Here is an 8,261-nt window from a genome sequence, read left to right on the forward strand (position 1 = left end):
ATATTAACAAATAAGAAGTAAGAACAGCTAAACTAATGCAAAAATATGAGGCCAATTTATAGGTTTCCCAGGGTCTAAAGGAAGGTGTGTATCTAGGTAAGGTTTACTTCAAATTTTGACCTGCCCCAGATAGTGCTGTATACTTTTTTTACAAAATTATATATTTACGTGGCGAAGAAGCTATGCATATCCAATGATTCCATTCCACTCATTTGGCTAGTGGCGCTATTCTAGGAAAAATCGTGATTAAATTAATAAAAAAATGATATATTTATAATATTTTCATAAATTCTATGTGACATGTTGTTAATGATTGTTACTCGCGTGTAAGGACGGAGTTATAACTTTGAGTTAAAAGAGCGGCTTTACTATTAGCTATGTGTAGTGCTTTCAATTTTTGATTTTATTACTACTTAGCTGCTGAGATTTTTTATTTTTTTTATTTTTTGTGTGCGGGTAAGAACAAAATTATTTTTGTTTAGAATTTTTTAAAGGGCATGGTTGTTTATTTTGGATAAAATTGGTTAATTAATCTTTTTTCTTTTTTTTTTAGTTTTATTATTGGTAATTTTTGTTGTTGAGCTATTTTTTTTAGGCTTGTATAATTTGTTTTACATTTTAGATTTATAATTTTTTTATGGTCACTAAAATGAGGAAAATGTTAGTGCTACAGGTTTTTTTTTTTTAATTTTATAAATTACTAATATGATAAGTGGTTATTGATAAGTAAAAAAATGATATAAGTGGTGGGCTCATTATACGAACCAATAAGTATTTGTTATCAAAACTGTAAGTGCACAATTGCACCTGGACCCAAGAACAGTTATGGGCTCAGGCCTAATGAGCCTTAAACAATATGAATTTGTAGAGTGTGGGCTTGAAACCCAGGTTAGAAGTGTATGAGGATGAAATGACAAACTAAAGATTGCAAAGATTGGAAACAAAAGGAGTAATGTAAATAGGCTTCTCGGACGTAAGCAGAAGTTCTTATATTATATCTCTCTCTTTTTCCTTTTTCTTTTTAGGTTACAAAAAGTTTCATCCCGTTTCTGTTCTAGGTCCCTCCTTAAATACTCCTCTTTTTAATACTTTATCCACGTGTTGCCCCCAATTCATCACTTATCCTAGATATTTCTTTTATTAGTTCCTTTGAACTGTAACTAGAAGTTTCCCTTCCACTTGTTTAAGTGTCACTTCCTCATTAATGCGGCGGGGTGGTAGGTGCAGGGTCTTTAATGTGGAGGTAGCAGCCTTTACCTTTGATATTCTTCCAACATCGGCGCTTCTAGGACATTCAAGGGTTCTCTCCCTTTAACCATTGGTCTTGACCGTGTCATTCCCTAACCTTTACCATGAAGTCTCAGGTTCTTTGATGTCAGTCCGAGGGGAAAACCATCCTCGGCTGGATCCTCGGATCCTCGGCGTATAGGCCGACCCATAGCACCAACAATCTCTAACCCCAGGGTCAGGTCGGCCTTCCTTAACAAGGCCCAAAAGGCCCACGTTCCCACCAGGATCCTTTTGCTCCACACAAAAACATTTTGTAAAAATTTTGTAAAAATTTTTGAGTATAGTATTACACTTAAAAGAATCAATGATATTATTTAAGGGAAACAAAATGTAATTTTATATAACAATATTACTAAAATTAGTACACATATATAATAAATATTTAAAAAAAAATTGGGGCGCCATTGGCCCCTAGTCCAATGATAGTTCTGTCCCTGCTAGTGTGGGAAAAAAAATAGTGATAAGTAACAAATTATCAAGCCAAAATGGTCAAATACCACATTTTTGCAAAATATTTTGCAATCTATTACTGTTTCAAAATTATATGGTAATCTATCACTATTTAGGAATTCGAGTTTGAGAAACTCGAGTAGCCTACGGAACTCAACTTCCTCAAATTCAAGTACTTAAATAGTGATAGATTACTATATATTTCTGAAACAGTGGTAAATCTCCATATATTTTGCAAAAATGTGTTATTGTGTCATTTTGGCCCAAATTATCATATAAGATTTGTTATGTAAATATTATGGAGAAAAAAAAAATTCAGTGGTAGGTAACAACTTATTATATATGATTTGTTATAAAAAAATATTATAAATTGTAGTAATTTTTTTTAATACATAAATTTTCTCATTTATAGCAAGTTGATAAACATGGGTTTGGTGTTTCAACCCAAAAAAAGAAAAAGAAATGATATGTTCATAATATTTTCACAATATTTTTACAACAATTCTCACAAGACAGGTTATTATTAGTTGTGAATTTAAATTAGAATAAATAATAACTTATTACCTATGTAGGGGTGAAGGGCCCATATAAGGATATTGGGCCGTGGACGCGGGACGCGGGTCGCGGGCCGCGCATGAGGACATCAGATAGCTTGAGCACAGATAAGTGTTAACGAAGGCAGGTAGGTTATTAATCCAAAGAAGAGGTCAAGTCATAATAAACAAATGATGTTGTTCGAGGAGCTCCTCCTCCTCCTCGGACGGTAGATTAGAGGCCTAAAGTCCAACCACCCATCAAGCCCTAGGTAGTTGGCAACCATGATTGGGAGGATAAATTTCAATGAGAGGTGAATCACTAGAGAGATGAGAAAGATTTGGGCATAAAGCTGTTATTGCCGCATTGAATATTCTGCATCTAACCTCCTGGCCGCATTAATGTGGAAGTGATACCTAAACAGTAGTTTCCAACCTTGCAGCTACCCACAGAGACTTCCAGAAGGTGCTGATGAGACAAGTATCAAGAGGATTAGTACTAATCTCTACATGTGGAAGGCTGGGATGAAAGAAGAAAATGAGATATAAAAGGGAAGAACCACATGACAGAAGGGGGCATCTGAGATTGAGAAAGCGAGAAAAACACTATGTAATTAAGAACTTGAACATTTGTATAAGTCCAAGAAAAACATATATATAAGAACAGACCTTCCTCGGACTTGCCTGAAGAGCATCATTCTTTGTTCAAACTGCTTGTCTTGCTTGTTCTAACAATAACTAGCCCATCATCTAACTTATTGAACATTCATTATCAGGCTCACTCTCTAATAAATTCATTGTTTTGGGCTCTTTAGGCCATTGTCAATGTCATTTGGGCCGTGGTGCAAATCGTGTCCTTACAACTTATAATTTATTGTGATGGTGTTATAAAAATATTATGTTCCTAAATGAGAAACATAAACATGGGTTTGGAGGACAATTAGGGATGGCAAAATCTGATACGATTCGCGAACTCAACACGATTAACCCGTTTATAAATAGGTCATGAGTTGAGGTTAAACGGGTTCGAGTCATATTCGGATTGACATGGCTAACTCGTTTAATAAACGGGTCATGTTCATGTTCAATATGCGAACCCGTTTAACCCATTTGACCTGTTTAGCTTATAAAATTATTAGTTATTTTGATATTATTGCTTAATTAATTGTTGTTTTTATATGTTTATTACTACATTTATAGTTGTAATTGTATTTTAATTTTAGATATATGGAAATTGATAAAAATTATATAGGTTTTGTATGACCTATTAATCAAATAGATTATTAAATGAGTCAATTGTATTGACATTTATATGACTTATTAATTAAACAAATTAAATGTATCGGGTTGAGTCAACCTGTTTAATAAATAGGTTGTGTTTGGGTTGAGGATTCCTAACACGTTTACTAAACATGTCGAATTCGGGTTAACTCATGTAACCGAATACTCATAGTTTGATATGACACGAACCCAACTCGTGAACATGAATCGACGCTCCTAACGATCTTCCCTTATGAACAGTGATTGCAACGGACTGGGTACTGCTAGTTCCCACTCCGTCAAATATGGATCTGAAGCCAATTATTCCAGATGTGATTAGAGCGTGCTCACCACACACCTAAAGGGCGCGTGGTCCATACACTTTCACGTATAAGAAGAAAACTTGCACCCGTTTGCCATTCTTTTCTGTATTCCCTTTTGTTGGGGGAAAACAAAACATGCCGTCTAATTTTGATCTTCGCAGTTCATGCTTATCCGGTAATAAAAAACAAATATTTTAAGATTTGATTTGAACCACAGCTGGTCTTTCTGGGTTTCGCTCGTTTTAATGCTGCTCAGACCTATCATTGTACCAAAAATACTTGTACCAGTACCACACACTTTAACATTATTTAGAGATGCAGTGATTATAATTGTATATTACTTTTCACTAATATATTTAATAGTTGGCTAATAATAGTTCCATGTATTGGTATGTGTTATTAATGCTATTTTTTATATGTAGCGTGAAGTTAATGAGTTTTTTTTTTTTAAATTTTTGAGGGTGAGGTTGATGAGTTCATGCTAAAGATTTTATCTATTGTTTGAAGAAAAAAAAATAGTTGGTGCCCATTGTAATCTAATTATATAATGACAAATAATGAGTTATTTTAAGTTGTGTAATAAATGTCAACAAATGAACTGTTCGTAGCAGAGAGAGAGAGACGGCTTTTGGAGAAGGAAAAGAGTCGTCTGGAATTAGAGAAGGTATCAAAAGGAGTTGGGTTTGTGGGGTTGAGAAAAGAGGGCCTACAAAGTTGCTGTTTCTGCGTCCCTATCAGCCAATAGGAACGCAAGAATACCGAGTACCAGGGCATTTGTCAGCGTCGATTTTGGCTATTGGGGAGGTTTGCCTTTGCCTTTTGTTTGTTTAATAATATATGAATACATCATACAGTCCTTTTCTTTGTCTTGCAGTCTAACTTTGATTACTCTCTATATATTAATTAATTATCCTCCACTTAAAGTTAAGGGAATCCCTCTCCTCCTATCTTGGGAAGGAGTGGGTGGAGTACACATCACTCGTCATAACCTACTATAACACCATTTTTACTATATTTATTTATTACTAAATTTTTTAATTATTTTTGGGAACCAAACCCATAAGACCATATATATATATATATTTTTTTTTTTTTTTTTTGAAAAGAAAAGCGATAATGAATGGTGCGAGTGGTTTGTGGGAGAATATTGGGTTGATTGCTTGGCTTTCTGGTTTCTGCAAATGCTGCGTCTCGCCGCATTTTCCATGGGCCCCACGGTACCTTCTCCCAGTTCTCCCAGTGCCAACAATTTTGGTTCCCATCACCACCCTCAGCATCCACCCACTTCTTGTTGATCTCTCTTAATCTCACCACATGTAGCAAAAGTACTTGTATGCTACTTTGCTCTTATATATATATATATAAGAGTTTTTTTTTTGTTGAGATAAATATATAAAAGAGTTGGGTTCAGGAAAAAAAGAAAAAAAGAGTTGGGCTCAATTATACCATCTAATAAATTGTTAAGGAATTTATATTTTGAAAATTTAATAATTGGATCACTTGTCCTATATATTTTAAACATGTATAGGGGGAAAAGGTTCGAACTGCGGGGTTAGCAACATGTTGTAATTATTTCTTAAATTTTTTTTATACCAATTAAATGTTATACCATCTAATAACTTGTTAATGAATTTATATTTTAAAAATTCCACCATTGGATCACATTTCCTATATATTCTAAACATGTATACCAATTTTTATACCAATTAGATGTTATTTATTATTCAATTTATAAGCTCATATTTTATGCATTATTTTAAACTACAAAAAATTGAATTTGTACAATTGACAGATGGCATGATTATTGATCGTTGATCACCTTGAAATTTGCAAGTATGGAAAATATACAAAGATAGTGTAATCCAACGATCAATTTGTCAAAATTCACATTTAATTAAAAAATATTGATTGGTGTAATATTACTTAAGAGTTATACTTGGTGTAACCCTAAGCAATGTTATACCACTCAATAACTTATTATTGAATTCATATTTTGAAAATTCAATTATTGAATTACATGTTTTATATATTTTTAACATGCATGCCAAGTTTCATGCCGATTGAATTGAATGTAATTTACCATTCAATCCATAAACTAATTTTTTATTCATTATTTCAAACTAAAAAAACTTGAATTTAAATAATTGATTGATGACGTGTGTGGGGGGTTAAAAGATCCTGATGGGAATGTGGGCCTTTTGGGCCGTGTTAAGGAAGGCCGACCTGCTCCTGGGTTTAGAATCTGTTAGTACTATGGGTCGGCCCATACGCCAAGGATCCGAGGATCCAGCCGAGGGTGAGCTTATCCTCGGATGAACATCGAAGAACTCGGGATTTCATGGTAAAGATTAAGGGATGACACGGTTAAGGCCAATGGTTAAGAGGGGTGAGCCCTAGAACGCCCCAGAAGCACCGGTGTTGAAGAAATGTCAAAGATAAAGGTTGTTGCCTCCACATTAAAGACCCTGCACCTACCACCCTGGCCGCATTTATGGGGAAGTGACACCTGAACAGTGGAAGGGAAACTTCTAGTTACTGTTCAAAGGCACTAAGAAAAGAAATATCTAGGCTAAGGGAGGAGTTGGGGCAACACGTGTACAAAGTATTAAAAAGAGGAGTATTTAAGGGGGAACCTGGAAGAGAAATGGGGACAGACTTTTTGTAACCTAAAAAGAAAAAAGGCTAAGAGAAAGATATAATATAAGAACAGCTTTCGGCTTACATCCGAGGAGGCCTATCTACAATATTCCTTGTTGTTTCCAAATATTTGCAATCTTTAGTTTGTCATTTAATCCCCACACACTTCTAACCTGGGTTTCAAGCCCACACTCTACAAATTCATATTGTTTAAGGCTCATTGGGCCTGAGCCCATAACTGTTCTTGGGACCAGGTGTAATTGTGCACTTACAACGTGGTTATTGATTTTTGATCACCTTGAAATTTTGCAAGCATGAAGAATATACAAAGATAATGTAATTTAATAGTGGATTTGTCAAAATTTGTATCAAATTAAAAATTATTGGTTGGTGTAATATTGCTTAAAGTTACACTATATATAACTTGAACCTAACCTTATACATATATATATATATATATATATATATATATTAAATTTTCTTTTTGGCATCCTAAAACAATATGGAGAAGGTGAGTACAGTAATAAATTATTATAAATCTACCATTACCGTGATTTCAGATTCCAAAAAATGTCACAAATGCTAAATATATGTAAATATACCGTTCACTAGTATGTTATTTGCATCATGTTTATCAAAAAATAATATAAATCTTTTGTCTTACTTTATACTACATCAATTATGATATAATGTTTGGTAATTTTTATGTTAAATGTATGTCAACAAATTAAAATTTTATTTTATTTTTAAATTTACAAAAAAACACTAATAAAACAGAACTCGAGCTAATGGGTCACCCATTGGCCATTACATATATACTGTTGTGCTTCACCTTGAACCAAAAAAAGAGGTGTAATAAGTGAAAAAGAAAGCATCCATTAACAACATTAAGAACATTTAGATTAGTTGAAAAATAATAGAAAATCATTAGAGCTTGTCATGTAGAGATTTATAGTAGTGACAAGTTAGATCTACATGTAAGTCAATTATATTATAAAAAAAAAAGTGAAGAAACCCTTGGATTTGCTTCTAGCGGTACTACCAAACAAGCATAACTGACTACCACATATATTGTACTAATTGAGCTGTAGCACTAACCAAAAAAATATAATTTAGGGGAAGAAAGATTGAGCTGTGACTGTGAGTTTAGAGCATCCACACTTGGATTGTGACATGATTTTTCATTCCCTTAAGCATGTACCCAAGCATAAATTGTCATGTAACATGCTTGCCATTTCCGAAAAGTTGTCCCACAACATTCCAAACCACCATACCCTATTATGTGTGAGATATGTGGTCTTGCACCACAATAGGATTTAGGTACTATATGAGCTATTTCAAGTAGCCAATGCATGATTTCCGAGAGATTAAGAGGGTGTTTGGGAGAGTAGTTTGAATTATGTTGTTTGGATATTTTTAATATACGTGTGGTTAAAAAAGTGCGTGTAATGTTGTTTAAAATGTGTAGAAATGTGTTAGAACTAACTTGCCAAACACCCCCTAATAAGTCATTCTTTAAAGTGAAGTTTCAACAATTTTCAAGCATTTTTTTTGTGAGTCCAATAGACCCTTTTTGGAGCTTCTATTCGTTATTAGTGTTTTTTTTTGTTGAGAAAATGCTCCAGCAGTTTTAATGAAGAAGATGATACAAAATTATTTGACTATAAACATATTATGTTGCCTGGTAATTAACCAAGGGCAAAACAGTCTAAGAGGGAAGATACATAGAAAAGAAAAACAGAGAAGACACGTGGAGAGTGGAGACGAC

This window comes from Castanea sativa, chromosome 2, assembly GCF_040712315.1.
Source record: "Castanea sativa cultivar Marrone di Chiusa Pesio chromosome 2, ASM4071231v1".
Classification (NCBI taxonomy): domain Eukaryota; kingdom Viridiplantae; phylum Streptophyta; class Magnoliopsida; order Fagales; family Fagaceae; genus Castanea; species Castanea sativa.